Genomic DNA, 19,598 nt, shown 5'->3' on the forward strand with positions numbered 1-19,598 from the left:
ACCCAGGAAGACCACGCCTCTAAATGTTTTGCGACCTTGTCCATTTCAGATTTTTCAGGGGTCCTGAGTAAACGGGTCTTGCTAAGGATTCCGCCTCGTGTGGCCGCTCCCATTTTTAAACCCAGACGCATGTGTGGGAGAGGCCATTATTTTTACGGGATCACTGAGCTTCTGGAGCAGCTAGGGACAAGCAGAGCTGCTTTACCGCAACGCCGGCTCCATCCTTAGCCCGGGCTCCGCCCTTAGGCTGCCTCCCCCTCGAAGCCCCCGCCCCTCCTCCTTTGCCAACCCCCGACCATCTCCACCCCTTTGCTCTGAGAGCCTCTAGGCCCTACCCGCAACCGGGTTCCACCCGCCCATCTCGTGGCTCCGCCCCGGGGCCACTTGCCCCGCCCACCCCCAAAGGGCCCAGTGAGCGTGCCTGAGCGCTCCGCAGTACCCACCTCTCAGCTGAGAGCTCCGCCCCCCTGGCCCACTTAACCAATGAGAGCCACTGAGAATTCCAGGCCGTGCCCATTACATCTTCAGACCGCGCCCCTACGCCGGCCCTCTGCCGCCCTCCACCCCCGGGCGTTGCCGTGACCGCGCCTCCGTGGCCCGCGCGGAGCCAGATGCCGCCCTCTCCGCCGGTCCCTCCCCTGGCGGCCTGGCGCCTCCTTCCCTCCCCGCCGCGGTGACTCACGGAGAGGGAGGCGGAGGCTGAGGCGGCCGCTCCCGCTGCTGCCGCTGCCGCTGCTGCCGTTGCGGCTGCTCGGGCTGTGCGCGTCCCGGAACAGGCCGCCGCGCGCCGCTCTCGGACCCGCAGCCCCCGCCCGCCTGGCCGGGTCGGGCGGCCCAGGTAAGCGCCGAGGCCGGCCCGCACCCGCAGCGCCCGGGCCCGCGCCGCTCCGGGGCTCGGGGAGCAGCCAGCCCTTTGTCTCCCGGGGAGGGGCCGCGGACTGCGCCCCCGACCCGACTGGGACCCACCGGCCGGACCACCGGCGCGGAGCCCTGGTCTGGGCCGGGTTTCCTGCCCCGCCTGGCCGCCGCTGCCTCCTGCCGCTCGCCGCCCCCGCCCCCGATCCCGCGGCAGACCACCATCCAGCCGTCCTCAACCTGTCCTCCCCCGGGGGTCGCCTCCACAGGTGTCCGAGCCATCCACTCTTGCTCAGCCCACCGCGTCGGCGTGGTTGTCCCCGCCTATCAGCCTCAGGTCCCGCGCCTTCTTGTCTCTTTCCTCACCTGCACCCCGCTCTAGCATCCTGACTGACCCTCTGTAAAGAGCCCCCCGTATTTCCCCAAACTCAGTGCTGCCAAGGTCTTGCCCCTGGGTCGCTCTTCCTCTCTCTAGTCTGGCTGAACTGTCGTGTCCCCCGTGAGTGTTCCTGGAAGGTGCACGTTGTAGGCACATGTCTCGTCTGTATGGTTGGCATGTATCTGTGAACCTGCAAGATTGACCACTGGGAGCCCCAAACTGCACTTCTTGCCTTCTCATCATCCCCACCCCAGTCACCTTCCTGTGCACCTGGTAACCAAGACACCTAGGTCTGGATACCCAGCCTCTTTTAGGCCCCACATGTCTGGCTCTCTGGTGTGTGGAACGTGTCTGAACAGTCCCTGTTGTCAGGTTAGCCCCTGGGAAGGCCCAGGAGGCCTGTGTTGGCTGCAAATCAAGACTTTTACAAATAACGCGATGTGAGGCTTGCGTCACCTCCTGTCCGAGGATCAAGTATGCTAATACTGTTAATTACTTTGTCTCCTGTCACTCACACAACTTAGGAAAGTGTGCCTGGCCGACTTCTGGGTAAATTGAGGCATGGGGGTGTGGCTAAGGGACCTGGAGCCAAGTCAAAGTTAGTCATTAAGTTCTGACTCTTAGCTCCCTGCTGCAACTACTGGGCTCTGGTTCCTGGCTTTAGACTCTAAGTGATACTGATCTCTCGGGCCATTAAAGTGTCCAGAGAGACCAAGTTCCCCCTGGTTTAAAGCAGGATTTTGAATTATAAATAAAGATGCCAATGTGTCATTCATGGTTTCCTGGTGGAGTGAGTGGCCCTCATATATACAAGTCTCCTCCCTGGGATGGAGATTCATCCATTCAGTTATGAGCGCTTCCTATGTGGCTTTCCACTCACTGGATTCTGGAAACATAGCCCCTGCCCTCCTGTAGCTGACATTCTCCAGAGAAAGGGGTAAATAAATAAGTGGGCAAAGTAAGTTTAGTAGTGGTAAGTGCTGTGAAGGTGGGAAGATCCAGTTTGGTTTTTTTTCCCCCCAAGTGCAGTTAGAAATCATTGGAGGATTAAGCAGAGAGGTGATAAAATCTAAGTTTTGAAAGATCATGCTGGCCTCCATATGGAGGTTGGATTGTAAGGAGCAGGGATGATTGCCATCATCCCCACCCCAACCACCTTCCTTTTTCTTGCACCTGGTAACCAAGACACCTAAGTCTGGATACCCAGCCTCTTTTAGACCCCACATGTCTGTCTCTCTGGTGTGTCAAATGTGTCTGAGCAGTCCCTGCTGTCAGGTTAGCAGGGACTAACCTGGCAGGTAGAGGCAAGGATGCTAGTTGGGAGACTGACCATTGCAACTGCTGGGCAAAAGATGATGGTGGCTTGAACCAGGGTAGTGGTAGCAGAAGTAAAGAGATGAAACCAGTCTGATCCCCCTGGGAGAGACTGAGAGCGAAACTTCAGGGAACACCGACTGAGACTTAGATGTCTGGCAGAGAATTTCTAGACCTGGCTATGCTCCGGTTTAGCTCAGCAAACTGTACTTAACACCTGTTGTGAGCCAGACACTATGCTAGACTCTAGAGTTCCTGATGGGAACAAGGTGACTAGGTCTCCACGTTCTGACAAGATGCTCACAGATGGATCACCCCCTCCTGAAGGGAAGAGGGTTTGTGGGCTTAAAAACCATTTCAAGGAGGAGGAGGGCAGCACACACTGGAGTTCATTCCCACATCCGGCTGCATTATTTAAACGAGAGCATGATTGCCCTCCCACTCCTGTACCCAAAGAGGTTGGGACTGATCTCGCGGTGGGTGGGAGAACTACTTAGTGGCCATGAACTTAAACCGTTAACCGGAATAAAACTTGGATCTCTGTGTCACTCCAAATCTGTGTTGCTCCAAATCTGAGCTAGAGGACCGTGGGGGTTATGTAGGCCAGGCCCCTCTTACGGTTGGGCACCCCTAGCCCCCAGAGATTGAGTTTGTTGTTGTTGTTTTTAATATTTATTGTTTAAAATTATTTGTTTAGCTGTGCCAGGTCTTCGTTGTGGCAGCTGGGATCTTGGATCTTCTTTGCTGCACATGGGATCTTCAGTTGCAGCATGCAGATTCTTAGTTGAGGCATGAGAACTCTTAGTTGCACCATGTGGGAACTAGTTCCCTGACCAGGGATTGAACCTGGGCCCCCTGCATTGGGAGCGTGGAGTTTTAGCCTCTGGACCTAGTCCCCTGAGTAACTCTTTTGCAATCCCATACCAGTCTATACATTCGCTAATGGCACCTGTCACTTTCTACCTCTTTCAGCTTCATGTGCAGGTGCATGACCCTAGGCTTTCTGAGGTCAAGGTCTCTATTGGACTCAGCTTTCCATCTCTCACAGTGTCTAGATCCCGCCGCAAAGTACACTCATCAAGTACTGGTGGACCTGCCTGGGTGTTTCACAGCACCTGAAACCAGAGCCCAGGAATGCTGACCTTATCTGTGTTTGTTTTGTTTTTTTTTTAATTTAAAAAGAAAAATGTGTTTATTTACTTACAGCTGTGCTAAGTCTTCTTTGCTGCTCTGGCTTTTTCTCTAGTTGCAGTGAGTGGGGCTACTGTCTAGCTGTGGTGCTTGGGCTTCTATTCTGGTGGCTTTTCATGTTGCAGAGCACAGGTCTAGAGCACAGCCTCAATAATAGGGGCACATGGGCTTTGTTGCTCTGCAGCAGGTGGGAATCTTCCTGGATCAGGGATTGAACCTGTGTCTCCTGCATCGTCAGGTGGATTCTTTACCACTGAGTCACCGGGGAAGCCCTGTCCATGTCCTTTCATCAGTTTCCTCTTCATCCAGAGTCTAACACGGGGGTCAGCCCAGCAGTCTCCATGTCACCATGCTCACAGAGCAGGGCAGCCCTTCCTTGATGGGTTGGCTCTCACTCCAGCCCTGCCTACAGGGAACAGCTGCTAAGGGTGCTGAGCAACTAGTTATTCGACACCCAGCAAATATGAAGCAGAGCTCTTAATCAGAGCCCGAGGTCTAAACACAGGACTAGTCCAGACACAGGACTGATCTGGGTTTGGATCTTGGTTCTGCCATCATGAGCTTCATGACCTTCAGCAAGTAACTTAACTGCTCTATGCCTCAGTTTCCCCATTGATAAACTATTAATACTTCCTTCATGGAGTTGTTGGGAGGATTAAATTAAGTAATACCTATTAGAGTCTTAGAACTACACTGAGCCCCTTGGTAAGGGCTTGGTTGAAGCAGTAGCTGTTATTTCACCATTATTTATTTATCTACTTCTTATCTCCCATCAGAATTTAAGCTCTTTTAGGGCAGAGATTTTTGTCTTTTTTTGGTCTACTGTTAAAGTTTGTAGGCACTCCATAAACATTTCTTAAATTGAATGGCTTATCGAGCACCTACTATGTGCCAGGCACTGTTGTAGATGCTGGGAACTGAGCCAAGAACAAGATCACCAAGATGCATGAAATTCATGTTCTAGTGGGAGAGACAGATGGTAAGCAAGTACACATGTGAATAAAACAGGATGGTGAAAAGAGATGCAGGGAGAATAAAAGACAGCAGTGAGATGGAGAATGCCTGGGTCATAACTGTAGTGAGCTCTGAGGAGGTAACTTTGGTGTTTTTTTTTAATGTATTTTTATTTATTTGGTTGCACCGCATCTTGGTCGCAGCATGCAGGATCTTTGGTTGTGGCATGCAAACTCTTAGTCGTGGCCTCAGCCGCCCTGCGTTGGAAGCACAGAGTCTTAGCCACTGGATCATCAGGCAAGTCCCCTAAGGAAGTAATTTTGAGTGGAGACCCAGCTGATGGGCAGAGGTGCAACAGAAGCAACAAGCCCAAGGAAGCTGGAGTGGGCTGAGTGAGGAGCTGGCAGAAGTTAGATCTGTGGTCACGGTGAGGAATTTGGATTTTTCTCTTTGATTCTGAATAGGGGGAAGTCACTGCATGGGAACTTTTCCTGGGGGTCCATCCCAGGAGAGAGAGCCAGACACTACGAAGAGCAGTGAGCATGCTCTCCTTGCCCTGCTTTTGGAAGGCTTTCGGAAGTCAGCAGCGTTGCGTCTGTTCCCATCAAGTTTCTTACGTCTCTGGCCTAGATAGCTGGGAGGTGTGGGAGCCATCAGCTAGGTTAACAAAGGTCCAGGTGTGCATGTCTGTGTGTCCTGCAGATTCGCTCAAGCCGTCTTTTCCTTCTGAGTGTGTAGGTAATGGGTAAGCATTTCTTGAGTTGAGTGAATGAGCATCACCAGCTCTTAGCATCTTGTCCTGTACGCTGGCAAGTCCTGTGTTTTCTACTTCTCTCTGCATCAGGGAAAGATTCTTACGGTGGTCGTGACTCTGTGTAACCTTGGAGCTCTCCTGCTGTTCTTATGTGCATCAGGGACCCACACACATCTATTTGTCAGTCTTTTTTTTTTTTTTTTTTGTGGCTGTGCCACTCAGCTTGTGGGATCTTAGTTCCCTGACCAGGGATTGAGCCCAGGCCCTCAGCAGTGAGAATGCAGTCCTAACCACTGAACCACCAGGAAATTCCATGTCACAGTGTCTCTGTTGGAAGTGTATCAAGATTGACTGGGCAGCTTTCCTCTCCCACACCATCCCCCACTTCTCTTCCAGTCTCTTGCTGAGTACCACCAGGCCACACTGTCACCTCTGAACGCCTCCTATTTGGTTATTTGATCTACAGTCCTGTACATCACTTGATCCAGGAGTATAGTGGTACCTAGAAAGCTGCCTTTAGCCTGGGCTGAGCAGAGTTGAGAAGCTCAGCAGAGCACTCAAATGATGTTTTAAAGCCAGGAGTTCAGCTCACCAGGAATCCAGAGTTGGCCTCTGGAGACTGGGGGCAGTTGGCCAGCCTTTCAGATCCTTACTCAGGCATCCACTTTTTTGTCAGTGTCCAAGATACCATCTGCTCTGCTAACCTTGAGAGGCCAACATGAGTCAGAAGGAATCAAATAGGACTTCTGTGTTGCAAGTCCCTCTCAGGGACCTGGTATATTTCATTGTCAGACTGAGACTTGCTTGTCAGTCACATGTCATCTGTGGCCTTGTAGAAACTAAACTTGGAGTGGGTGCCACCTTTTTCTCATGTAACTGGTTTTTTTTTATTATTATTATGAGAGTGATATGTACTCATTTAGAAAATGAGAAAATGAATGATAATGACATTTTATATATGTTTTCTCATTTAGTCCTCACTGTTAATTTCTGAGATAAGTAGCATTATTACTGTTTTACACATTCAGAAGCTGAGGCCTGGAAAGGTTAGGTAAGTTGTCTAAGGTCACACTTTTCATTGTGGTGGTTTCTCTTGTTGCTGAGCTCAGGACAGCAACAACAGGACATACGGCTCTAGGATGAGCAGGCTCGGTAGTTGCGGCTCATAGGCTCCAGAGCGCGGGCTCAGTAGTTGTGGTCAGAAAACAAGAGTCAAGACTCAAGCCCAATTGATGGCACTCTCATGTGTGAGCTCTGGGCCTCCTATCAGATGCTGTGTTTCAGCAGAAACAACAGAGAAGAAAAAACATCTCCTTAAGCCCAGCGTGGGTGACATTGTGGGGAGGCCAGAGTTAGCACACTGGAGGCTGCTGCAGAGTTTGAATCCTACGCCTTTTCCCCCCATTTCATCTGACCTTGGGCAAGCTAATTAACCTCCGTTTGCCTTACTTTCCTCCGTGGTAAATGTAGATAATGATACTTGTGCCTTCATAGCTCCCAGGGCCATTATGATGTTTGAGCCAAAGTGCTTTTGAACTTCTTTTATGAAAGGGCATGGAGCCCTGACTGCTGTTATACTAGATTGTTAAAGACTGATTATGCCCTGATCCTCCACAAAGCCTTTTCAGGAGGAAGACAACAGTCCCTGGAGGGAAAGGTGTCCTTCCATGGTGGATGTCGCTGGACCGAACATCATTTTCCTCCTTCTGAAGTTTCTTAAGGGCTGAAGGTCATGAATGTTTCTCCATTTCTTACTCTTATTTAAAAAAAATTATTTACTTATTTATTTTTGGCTGTGCTGCTGCTCAGGCTTTCTCTAGTTGTGGCAGCCGGGGGCTGTTCTTCGCTGTGGCACACGAGCTTTTCATTGCTGTAGTTTCTCTTGTTGCTGAGCTCAGGACAGCAACAACAGGACATACGGCTCTAGGATGAACAGGCTCGGTAGTTGTGGCTCATAGGCTCCAGAGCGCGGGCTCAGTAGCTGTGGTACATGGGCTTTGTTGCTCTAAGGCAAGTGGGATATTCCCAGGCCAGGGATCAGACCTGTGTCTTCTGTAGGCAGATTCTTAACCACTGGGCCACCAGGGAAGTCTGTGTTTCTCCATTTCTCATGTCCATGTTGTACTGTAGATGCTTCTGTAAGCAGGTATGTAAACTGTGACTCGTAACAGGATGGAAGACTGCTGATGGTGGAGCAGAGAAGGGGTTTATAGGGTTTGATTTCTGATCCCTGCTGTGATGTCTTTGTAATGTCAAACAAGAGCACCAAGATAGCAAGACGTGATGACTGTCTTCCACTGGTCCTTCTTTTCCTCCTTCCTTCTAATGGTTCCTTTTTCAATTAATAAATATTTACTAAACTTTTATTACTATCCGGGCCCCATGGCAGGCACTGGGAGTACTGTGGAGAACAGGGTAAAAATAGTTCTTATCATACAGAGCTTCTAGTCTAGGGCCAAGAGGTTTATTATCTAGTTGGAGCTGTGTGAATAAAGCAAGAACATGTTGGTGAGAGTGTCTTGAACTCTCAGGGGCAGTGGTGGGGCACAGTCAGGACATAATTTGCAGATATCCGCATCGGCCCCAAGGGCACCTGCCCTGGGTGGATGTTAAGGTGAAGGTTGTGCTTGGCTTCCCAGAAGAGCATGGGAAGAGTTAGGAGATTAGAGCCCTTGTGTGTTGCACTTGACAAAAGCTGCACTCGTGTGGGCATCTGCAGAAACAATTAGCACCTTGGCAGTCATGGTTAGTAAGAACTAAGTTTCCTCTTAAAGCCTTAACCCTTTGTCACTTGGGTTCAAGTCAGGAGGAGTGATCATGGTGATGAGCTCTTTCCAGAGTTTTTGTTTTGGAGTGATACCATCAATCTGGTGCCTTTCTTTTCTTTTCTTTTTTTTTTTTTTTTTTGCTGCACTGGGTCTTCACTGTTGCGTGCGGGCTTAGTTGCTCCAAGGCATATGGGATCTTAGTTCCCCAACGAGGGGTTGAACCCACTTCCCCTACATTGCAAGGCAGAGTCTCAACCACTGGCCAACCAGGGAAGTCCTCAATGCCTATTATTGTGAAAAGTCCATCAGACCTTGGCTGTCCAGAATCTCTCCCTGCCTTCCAGGCCTCCCTCTACCAACTTTGGAATGCGGGCTTATGGCGGCAGGCGGGCTGTGGGGCTGGCTGCATCAGCGCGCTGGGCATGAAGCCAGGGACACCTGTGTCTGTGAGCCCCACTGGGGGTCAGTATATGTAGAGTAGGGTAGAGGAGGGTCATTCTTCCCCAAGTCTGCCCAGCTCCAGGCCTTGCGTTCCCTCCAAAGAGCCCAGCCAGTCAAGGGAGGCCCAGCAGGTCCTAGAAAAGCACCCAGTGTTCATCCACTCACCTTTGGGCAGGAGCTGGAGTAGAGAGGACTCAAGGCTGGCAGAGGCGCCTGCCCACATTCAGAGAGCGAGGAAGGTCCCAGGATGGGGCCACGCTCCTGAGCGATGTTCGTTCCCCCATCCCCCTCAGTGTCACTGCCCTTCTGGTGCCAACCAGATGCCCCTTTGGTCCAGAGGGCCTCAGAGCCATCCAGCATCTGAGCAGGAGGAAATGGCCGGCCTGGCGAGGAGACCAGGCCACTCTGTGACCCCAGACTTGTTCACGTGTGGTCGGAGCCCACGGGGACGCCAGTTCAGCTGGGAGAATGTGACCCACTTCCATCTCCCCTCCCACATGGAGAGCTGGGTGGGAGGCTTTGGGAAACCAGTTCCAATTAAGGCTTTTTCAGGCCTGAGCATCTCCTGAGTATCCAGCCCACATGTTTCCTGCTGCTGGAATCCTGTGGTTCGTGTCCCTGAACTGAATAACAACTCCCAAACAATGAAGTTACCACCTTTGCGTTCTTCAGTTCTGGCTTCTGCAAGTTGGTGGGGGGCCGTGGCGGGGGTGGGGGGGTGCTTCCTTCAGGGGTCGGGGCCCTTTTGGATTCAGACAACCTTTCACAGTATGGGCCCCACCCTTGTTCTTCCTGCTAAACCACCCGGCGAACTAGGGGCTCAGTTTCCAAGGAGATGGGTTATTCTTGACCTCCCTGCCCAGACCAAGGCCTCCCAGCCCCCGCCCCAGGCAGCCCTGGCTTCTGACAGATCCATCCTGACCCTTGTCCTTGCAGAATGGTGTTCTGCACAGGAATGTGAACTAAAACGGGTTTTGGACCCTCTAGGTTTCTTCCATTCTCTCCAGGGAGAGGACATCTGAATGATTTTCCATTTAAAATTTTGTGTTTCTCATGCAGGAGGGAGTGGGGAATGGAGGAATGTGATTTAAATACACAGAACCATAGGTGCTGTCAACATGATCCAGAGATTTTAAAGACAAGGTGATAGTTCTGAGCCCCTGATCCAGTCTTACTAAGGAAGGAACAGAAGGTGATAGAGAAATCGCCATGCTCAGGCCCACTAGGCTATAATTTCAGACCTGTGGGAACACCGTTCCTCAGCATGTGCTCTATGGCCAGTCGCTGAAGTGGCCGGAAGATGGGGTGCTGGTAATTTGTAGGGGGAACAGAGTGGGACCTACAGGCTAGTAAGCTGGCTTGAGGTGGTGGTGGGGTTTCTCCAGGGCCCCGGCTCTACTTCCCTGAAGATTACAGTGGGACATGGTGGAGCAGAGTCCTTCATCCCTCCCTGGGGGAAGCTGCCCGCTGCCACCTGAGAAATGGTACATGCCCATCATTTAACCTCTGCTCTGAGTGCTGGCTGTCCACCCTGGCTTCCTGTCTCCAAGGAAGAGAAAGGGGTCTCACAGCCTGTGAGCAGTGGTGGTGGCAGAGCTTAAATGCTCAACATCAGCCATGGCACTGGGCCGCCTGGAGGGAGATCTTTCATTTATTCTCCTCTTCTGACCCCGTTTCACTTCCTTAAAAAGAACACCTTTTTTTTTTTTTGAGAAGGTAATATATACATAGTACAGAACTCAAAAGGCTAATTGGTGATAGAGATACCTTGAAAAAGATGTCTGTTAGTGGCTGTCTTGTTCATCTTAACAAGAGACTCCTACACGTACAAGTGCATAAGGTACACACTGGCCGCACACACGCCTGATTTGCACTGTTTTTTCCCCCGCACTGTAATACTAACCTTATCTTTTTCATTTCACACTAAATATTGGAACCCAACATTCCATTCCACTGTCATCACCATTGCTGTCGTCTGGCTAATACCTCTTCACTTCCTGTGTGCTGGGTATTGTTAAAAGTGCTTTACTTACGTTGACACATTTATTTTTCACAACAACTTTATGAACTAAATACTGTTACTCTCCACAGTTTGCAGGTGAGTAAACTGAGGCACAGAGAGATTAAGTTCCTGTTTGAGGTCATTTATAACTATCTCACTCATTTTAATGGTTCCCTGTCATTCTTTTGATTGCTTATACTTGAATTTTTTTCAATGTCCCCTGATGCTGAGTATTTACATTTTCTGTCATTATTTATTCATTTTGGCTGAATATGGCTTATAGGATCTCAGTCGCAGGTACAATGGGCTACAGCAGTGAGCCTGCATAATCTTAACCCCTAGAGCACCACAAAACTCCCTATCTTTTATTGCTATTAAAAAGAAATACTCTTCTACATGTATCTTTGTGCTTTTGTATAAGTGTATCTATAGGGTAAATTCCTACAGTCTGTTAGAGCAAAGGGTTGTGTAGTTGTTTAATTGCTCAGTCATGTCTGACTCTTTTGGGACCCCATGGACTGTAGACCACCAGGCTCCTCTGTCCATGGGATTGTCCATGCAGAATGCTGGAGTGGGTAGCCATTCCTTTCTCCAGGGGATCTTCCCAACTCAGGGATGGAACCCATGTCTCCTGCATTGGCAGGCAGATTCTTACCACTGAGCCACCTGGAAGCCCCAGAGCAAAGGGGACATCTGTTTAAATTTTTAGTATTGCCAAGTTGGCCTCCATGGTAACATTTTATGTGCTTACCAAAATTATGCAGAAATAGCTCTTTTTCCCATGCCTTATTGCTAATCTGATAGGAAGGAAGTGGCAGATCATTATAATTTAAATCTAATTTCTTGATGAGGAAATAGAGTACCATTTCAGATCTTTAAGAGCAATCTATTATGTTGTTTACCCATTATTTCTTGTGTTGGCAGTCTTTTTCTTATTGATCTGTAGGCATTCTTTATATACTACAGCAGTTTGTCCTATGGCTGTGACACACGTCACATGTATTTCTACAGTCTGTCATTGTCCTTTTGATTATATTGTTTTTTCTATGCAGAGAGTTTTTATTTTTATGTAATCAGATTTTAAAGTCTTTAATCTTATAACTTCTAGGTTTCATTTTGTGTTGTTTCCTTCTACTGTTTTCTTTTAGTCTACTTAGTCTCTCTTGTACATTTAAAACTTTGCTCTGTAACAGAGTGATCCACAAATCTGGCATCACCAGACACAGGGCAGGCTGGCATTGTGTGCCTCCAGTGGGACATGGGCAACATCAGCCACTGTTGTTTCTCACCAAAATGTCTACCCTTACTCCAGTTCTAAGGAAAACTGGACAAAGAGACAGTGGTCCTTGATTTTTTAAAATTGTTAACATCATGATAGACAAAGAAAAGCTGGTGAACATTCTAGGCTAAGGGAGAGGAATGAGCGTGGGAACCAAGGGAAGGTGAGATCTTCGATTGGATTCTAGATTAAAAACCGGTCCAGGCCAAAGTGAGGGGTGTGGTTGGGAGAGGTGGATGTGGGCCATACATCAGAGAACAGCACTGGGTCAGTAGTAAATTGCTTGGGTGGGGGAAATGGTATTGGAACAGTGTCAGAGCATGACCCTAGGAGGCGAGTGGTGAGATGTCTAGCAGGGTATCTGATATCTGCAACTTGCTTGCTTTATTGTTTAACTTTATTTATTTAATTTATTTGGCCACACCAGGTCTCAGTGGTAGCACTTGGGGACTTGGGTCTTCCTTGTGGCATGTGGGGTCTTTAGCTGCGGCATGTGAACTCTTAGTTGCAGCATGTGGGATCTAGTTCCCTGACCAGGGATCAAACCCAGGCCCCCTGCACTGGGAGTGTGGAGTCTTAGCCACTGGACCACCAGGGAAGTCCCTTTCCCCCTCTTTTATGGCATGCACAGTCCTTGATTTCATTTCTCGTAGGAACTTCTTTTTGGGAGTGAGTTATTCATTTTTGAACTTGGAAATCTTATGACTATCTTTCTGGCAGACTCGCATAACTTTTCTAGAAGCAGAACAAGTGTGCATTACTGCCTGTAGTTTTTGTTCTGTTTTTAACATTATGTCATATGCTCCAAGTAAACCTGTGAGGAACTTTAGTTTTCTGAGACTTGAAGTCTTAATCATCAGAAATACCATCAAACTAACTTGTAGTATAATGAACCTCTCTCTCCCCCTAACCTCCAGAGAAGCTTTTTCCTCTCAGTTGAGAGTTTTTGTAAGAGGTCAGATTCTGCTTGTGTTCTGTGGGCATGGGCTTGTGAAAGGCTCCCGGGTTTCGTTTCATGAAATTTGACAGTCTTGGGTGAGTAGCTGGCCTGTAAAACCAGGAGTCTTTTTGCCTGGGGAAACACTCACAGGCTAGTTTTGCTAGGAGCTTCTTCCCCTTCTCCTCGACTTGGTGACTAATGGTTTCATGGCTTCGGGAAATGAAGGATGTCTTTACAAATGGCAGATGGGGACTTGGCTTCTGAACTGGATTGTCTGGGCGTGCCGGGGAGCAGAATAAGCCAGCCCTACATATACCACTTTGGCGTATTGATTATTTGGAGTTAAAGTTGCTTGAGAAATAGCCGGTGCAAGAAAGACACTCTGACCCTTCTTTATTCCCCTGAAAGCAGGAAATAAATCTCTCACGTGAAACGTACCTTCCCCGTACAGGGGATGGAAGGCGTCCTCATCACCAGAGACAGGGAGTTCCAGGCTGAGAAGGCTGTTGTTAATTTTCTCACTCGTTTACTGCTCCAAGCCCAAACCTCTTGATCTTGTCAATTCTTCACAAACTTATTGTTCCTTTGTCTAAAAGATACAAAAGGTGCCTGCTCTGGTCACTTCTTCAAGCCTTATATCATTGAGGCCCTCGTACATAAGAAATTAAATTTTTTTCCCTCAATGTCTTGCCTTCCTTCCTGTGTGTGCTCTGTCATGTCCCACTCTTTGCAACCCCATGGACTTTGTCCATGGCCCCTTTGTCCATGAATTTTCCAGGCAAGAATACTGAAGTGGGCAGGGATCGAACTCACATCTCCTCCATCTCCTGCATTGCAGCAGATTCTTTTTTTTTTTTTTTTTTCAGATTCTTTGCTGCTGAGCCATCAGGGAAGCCCCTTTAATGTCTTGTGTCAATTTAATTTTAGGCCAGCCAAAAACTCTAGGAGGGAAGAAGGGAAAAGATTTCCTCCCCTCCGCTGGTCTCGGTGTTTGTGTCCACCCCACTGGGAATAGGGATAGTTCTTAGCTTTCACACAGACACCTAAAGCCTCCCTCCCACTTCTGTCCACTCTTCTGAGCTTTTCTGCAGTGCCCTTGGTCCTGAGCAGGTGACTGTGGGGGGATTCCTGCTGTTTGGGGTGCTGTGTTTTCCCCAGTTGTCTCCCTCTCCTCTCCAGCCTCCCTGCCTCCAGACTGGACAAGTCTTGCTACACATCAGAAGTCCTCATCTTCATGCTACTTCCCCAGTGACTTAATGGAATAAACGCATGTAGATTCTGGAAGTTGCATCTGTTTAAAATATATTTTATTTTGATCACCAGCTTGTTAAATATTTAGGGAGGAAGGAAACTGAGTCTTCAGCAGCCCCTTAGGGGGAGGTTTCCTCTTTCCTCAGATTATTTTTGTTCTGAAGTGGCTGGAGGGAAAGGAGAGGGAAGGTCACGGACTGTGAAATGGAGCAGAAGCAGTTATCCAAACAAACAGTGCACTTCTGTGACACGAGGGTGTGATGAAGGCTTGCAACGTATTGCGGTAGTGTGGATATGTTTTCCAGGTAGACAAACATAGCTTTATTTTAATGCAAATTAGCACATACCTGTATGCTGAAAGCCTATAGGAAAGAAGAGGCAGTAATCCTAAAACTTCCTATTCTAAGAGTCTGTAAGAAGTTTCACCCAGGAGGCTGGGCCTGGGGCCTCTCAGCTGGGTCCCGAGGACCCCCATTTCCAGAGCTGGACAGTGAGGAGGGGGCGGACTCTGGAGACCGTGACAGGGGGACTGAGCCCTCGCCCTGCAAGCAGCCCAATTGGTTTAATGACCTAATTCTCACAACAGGAAGCTGGAGGCCTTCCTGGCCCCCTTCTGAGGGGATGCAGTGAGCCTGGCCTGGGAAGCCTATTTATTTGAACCAATTATCTGAGACTTCAGTGGAGGGAAGGGATGATGGGAGTGTAGGGGCCAAGGCAGAAGCAGCTAGCCTGCTGGCAGGCACTGGAAAAATTGGGCCACCTTGCCTGGGCTTGCCCCTGAGAACAAGGCTCGTTGCTTTCAGCAGGAGATTGTGTGAACGAATCCATGTGGCTGAGTGAAGGGAGTTTACACAGGTCCTGATAAACTGCACTGTGTCAGTTTTCCCCCTTCTTAAGAAGAACAAACAAGAAAGCAAAAATGTTCAGTTTCCCAATTTAATTAATGTTTTAAATGGTGACCCTGTGAGAGTTGGCATAGCTGTGGGCAGCAGAGTTGATGGAGCTTCGTGGGTTGAAATTTCCATTCTGGCTTCTTTCTCTGGAGGTGACCCAAGGTCTGTGAAACCTGGCCAGGCTCCTGCCCTGGGATTATTAGGCTTGGAGCTGGTCCTTCCAGCCCCAAGTTGACTTCAGCCCCATCAGTAAGAAGACTGACCAGCAATGCAAATTTACTTTTCCCTAGGGGGTGGGTAGCAGGTTGTTAGCATGCTGGGAGCACCTCAGATGTCGGCCACAGGGGAGAAGTGTCCTTCCACCGCCACAGCCTGCACGGGTGGGCTTTTGACACTGCCAGGTGCCTAGCCTGCAGTAAAGGTCATCCAGCCTGAGAGGTCCTGCCCAGAAGTGTGGGAGGGGGGCGTGCACCCACTTGTGAACTGAGGGTTCCTGCCCTTGCACCCATTCATAAATAGACAAGGGCTCTGCAGTCTGCCTTACCCACCCCCTGGGGACCTGTGAGAGGCCGAAGGTCAGACTGAATCAGGAAGACCTGGAGCCGGATTCTGTAGGTGCACTGGTTCCTGACTTAAGGTCTCAGGCTCTGGCCTGGCCAGGTTCCAGGGCTCCAGCTGTTCCCTGGGAAGGAAGAAAGGACCTCTTTTTAAATTAGGTCAGAAGACACCTCTCTTTCCTCCTGTCCTTGTCCCCCTACCGTGCAGGGATAAAGCCACCACCTGCATGTCCCTCAGTCAGAGCCTGAGGACTTTGCCCGGGATCGGAGTGTCCCAGTGCAGCCGCGGAAGTGTCCCCAGCTCTGAGATCCCTTCCTGTTTGCGTTGTGCTGGCTGAACTGCAGAGGCTGTCAGAGCAGGCCTGCCAGGTAGCCTTGCTTAGCAGTAAAAAGGACTTGAAGAGACAGTGTGAGCTGGGCACTTTTCTACCAATCAGGCCAACTTCTCAGGAGAAACATTTTTTTTAAACTAGAAGCTTTCAACAGATACCTTTTACCAATCCAGTCATAGCAACATTAAATAATCTATGCACATAGGTTCCTTCAGTTCCTTGATGTCTTGGACTCTCTGAGGTGAGGGTATTCTGGGGTAGGGGGCTTCCTTCCCACATAGTTCCCAAGTGAATCTGAAATCTATTCATTCCCTTCATCGTACACGGAGCTCCAGGTGTGACCAGCAGCAGTGTTTCATCCACCAGATCCTACATCACAGAGTCTATGGTCTCCAGGCTTTTTGGGGGTCCACAAAAATACTGGAGACGTGAAAAAAAAAAAAGGATCATCCCCTTCTAAGGAGTTAGATGAGAATTCTGTTCAGTGGGAGATGTGGGTCCGTTTTAATATGTCTGTGAGAATAGGGCTGCCTGGGATCCACGCAGGCCTGACCCCCCACCCTGTGGCTGGCCTCATGGAGCTTCCAAAGTGGAGGTGGAACCAGGTGCCCAGACACCCGGGTGCAACCAGGGCTGTGCCATGAGTGGAAGAGATTCGGATCAGTGTGCAAACGCACAAAGACCTTTAGGAGGTAACGATACAACAGTGAGCAGTGAACAGGGAAGAATGTTCTATGCTGAGGGACCAGCAGATGTGAAGGCCAGAGGTATGGAAGGAGCCTGGTGCAAGTGGTAACCGAGGTGACTGCCCGGCAGGGCTCCTCGCCCTTGGTGCTGTAGACGTGGCGGCCATCCTGTGCATTCTAGGTGGTTCTACCCAGGAGCGTCCTCCCGACTGTGATCTTTCTCCTTTCTCCAGAGGAAAATCTCCTTTCTCCAGACGGCGCCAGATGCCCCCTACTGAGAGCCGGTGCTGGGTGGGGAGCGTGGTAGATGGCCGGGGTCTGTTCAAGGGCAGTGGGTGGAGTCCTTCCTGTCTAGCGAGTAAGGTCGTGCCTGTCCCGGTGTCCTCTGGTGTGTGTGACGTGCCACGTGCAAGAGTGGCCTGCAGGCTCTCTGAGGGGAGTCAGGCCACAGAAGGAGGGTGCCCCCTGAAGCCCCCTTCCCAGCTTCAGTGTGGTTTTCAGTGTTGATGCCTTTGCTGGTGCTGTCTGGACAGCTGGGCAGGGCAGCCGCACTAATGCCATCATGATGATTTGATCCTGATGCTTCGAGAAGCTTCCCCGAAGGGCTGTTATCAGAGCAGCTCCCACCTGGAACAGAAGGTGCCCTGTTGTTGGGGAAAGGGCAGGTGGGAGCGCTGAGGTTCGAGGTGTCGGAAGTCCCAGCATCTCCAGTGCAGCATGCCTGAGCCTGTCTGGGGAGTAGGACCCCATCAGGGTCTGGGTTTCAGAGCTGCTCCCCCGACGTGAGGGGCCTCCAGAGGGACTGCAGCCTCTCCTGCTGTGAACCAACTTCCCAGGGACTTTCTAATGTTTCCTGACTTTTCATTTGGATTTCGAATCTGCAGAAAGTTCTGAATAATGCAGTGAACACCCCCATGCCCTTTACTTGGATTCACCAATGTTAACCTTTGCTCACACACTTTGTCTCTGTTCACATTCACACACATCCCACACATATACACATGCATATATATGCACGTTTACACACACACATATATATATTCTCATACATACACAGTGAAGTGAAGTGAAGGTCACTCAGTCGTGTCCGACTCTTTGCGACTCCATGGACTACACAGTCCGTGGAATTCTCCAGGCCAGAATACTGGAGTGGGTAGCCTTTCCCTTCTCCAGGGGATCTTCCCAACCCAGGGATCCAACCCAGGTCTCCCTCATTGCAGGCAGATTCTTTACCTATTGGGCTATCAGGGAAACCCAAGCTATGCGGTAAGCCCATACATACACATTTACACAAATATACCCACTCACATACACACATACACACTCATACATTTACATATATAATACACATATATATACACATACACACCCACACATATACACATACACACACACATACATACATATATTCACACATGTACACACATACACAGTCACATATACACATACTCATACACTCACCTTTTCCCTGAAACTAGAGTAAGTTGCAAGCATTGAGACATTTCACCCTTATACACTTCAGCCTGTATCTCTTAAGAACCAGGATATTTTACAGTGTGACTACAATGTATTCATCGCATTCAACACATATAACGGTGAAACAATACTAATATCTAATAAATACTCCATATTAACTTTTCTCCAGGCTTGTCATGTATTAACTCCGTGGCCCTGAGCGGGTTCCTTGCCTTCTCTGAGCCTTGGTTGTCTCATCTATGAAAAGGGAATAATTCCTACCGTGCAGGCTTGTCCTGAGGACTCGGTGTGCTAAACAGGCCTGACACCACGCGGCCCCCAGGAAATCTCTAGCAACCACAGTAATTATCACTGTTGTTCTGCAAGCTTGCCTGGCCTGACACAGCAGGAAGGAGCTTGGGAGCAGGTTGGTATTTGGGTTGGTGACCTCAGGACTAATTCCTCATCCCGAGCTCATCTCCTAAGACTGCTGCTGTGTCCTGCAAACTCCTTGACCCGAGGAGCCGTCCTCACACCTGTCTCGCGCCTGCCGGTGGAGTGCAGTTCCAGGATGCCAAGCTTGGCTCCAGGTTGAGGAGGCGGAGATGTGGAATTGATTAATTAAGGCAGCTGCTCACGAGGCCCTCGAGTCCAAGAGGCTGCAGTTTAATTACTGAGAGTGGAGCTCGCGGAAGTTCTCTCTGGTGCCCCAGTTTTAATGTCGCTGGGGGGCCAGAGATGCCACCGTGACTGGGACTCGCAGCCGAGGCTGAGGCCCAGGCCTGCCTCCCTCCGCTGGCTCTAAGCACACCTCTGTCCACCTGCTTGCGTGCTGGAAAGCAGTGTAGCAGAGGGATCGGGGCTTGGACGGTCTGGGTTCGAATCCTGCCCCACAATAGACTAAGGCCTACTAGCTGGGTGAGAAGAGACTTGGATCCTTATTTGTATAATAAAACCTCATAGGGATGTTTGACATGAAGGGTTCAGAACATGCCCGGCCAACAGTGAGTCAGAATGTGCGTCAGCTGTTCCTTTCAAGCAGTGTTCTCACCTGGGGGGCGTTGGCTACCCCTGGGAACACAGGGCAAAGTCTGGAGACACTCTGGGTTGTCACAGCCGAGGGGCAGGTGCTTTGGGTGGACAGAGCACAGGATGCTGCTAAATTCTCTGCCACGTGCAGGTCAGGCCCACAGTGAAGAATTATCTAGTCCGGTGTTGGCAGTGCTGAGTTGAGAAACCAAGGATTCTGGGCAGCATGTGGAGCACGGAAGGAGGTCTTACCTCCCCTATCCCCCCAATTTATCCTTCCTGTGATCAGTTCCCTCCCGCTCCTCCCCTGGCTCTCATCCCTCCTGGACTGAAGCCCCAGTCCAGCTTCGGTCCAGCTTCCCTGAGCTTCCCTCAGCTTACCCCCTCACCCAACTACCCCACACTCCTGTTCCCCTCCTCCAGCTCAGTTTCCTTACCATAGCACCCACCTTCTTCCTGTGTACTAGGTTATTTACACATTGATTGCTTTCTATTTTGTTTTGTCTGTTCTCCCCCGT

The 19,598-nt window shown here is 49.9% G+C and overlaps 2 protein-coding genes across 4 annotated transcripts in view; one reads left to right on the plus strand and one right to left on the minus strand.

Moving 5' to 3' along the window:
• NMNAT1 (nicotinamide nucleotide adenylyltransferase 1) overlaps positions 1-744 on the minus strand; it is a 58,229-nt gene extending 57,485 nt beyond the window's left edge. The window contains exon 1 of the mRNA XM_061382783.1: positions 683-744. The gene's annotated coding sequence lies outside the window, so the exon portion shown is untranslated. The remainder of the gene's footprint in view (positions 1-682) is intronic.
• Positions 730-19,598, plus strand: part of CTNNBIP1 (catenin beta interacting protein 1) — a 47,081-nt gene continuing 28,212 nt past the window's right edge. Inside the window, exon 1 of one of the 3 annotated variants that reach the window (XM_061382797.1) lies at positions 730-838. The gene's annotated coding sequence lies outside the window, so the exon portion shown is untranslated. The remainder of the gene's footprint in view (positions 839-19,598) is intronic. The other 2 variants (XM_061382795.1, XM_061382796.1) reach the window with 2 other exon arrangements.

Source organism: Bos javanicus, chromosome 16, assembly GCF_032452875.1.
Source record: "Bos javanicus breed banteng chromosome 16, ARS-OSU_banteng_1.0, whole genome shotgun sequence".
Lineage (NCBI taxonomy): Eukaryota > Metazoa > Chordata > Mammalia > Artiodactyla > Bovidae > Bos > Bos javanicus.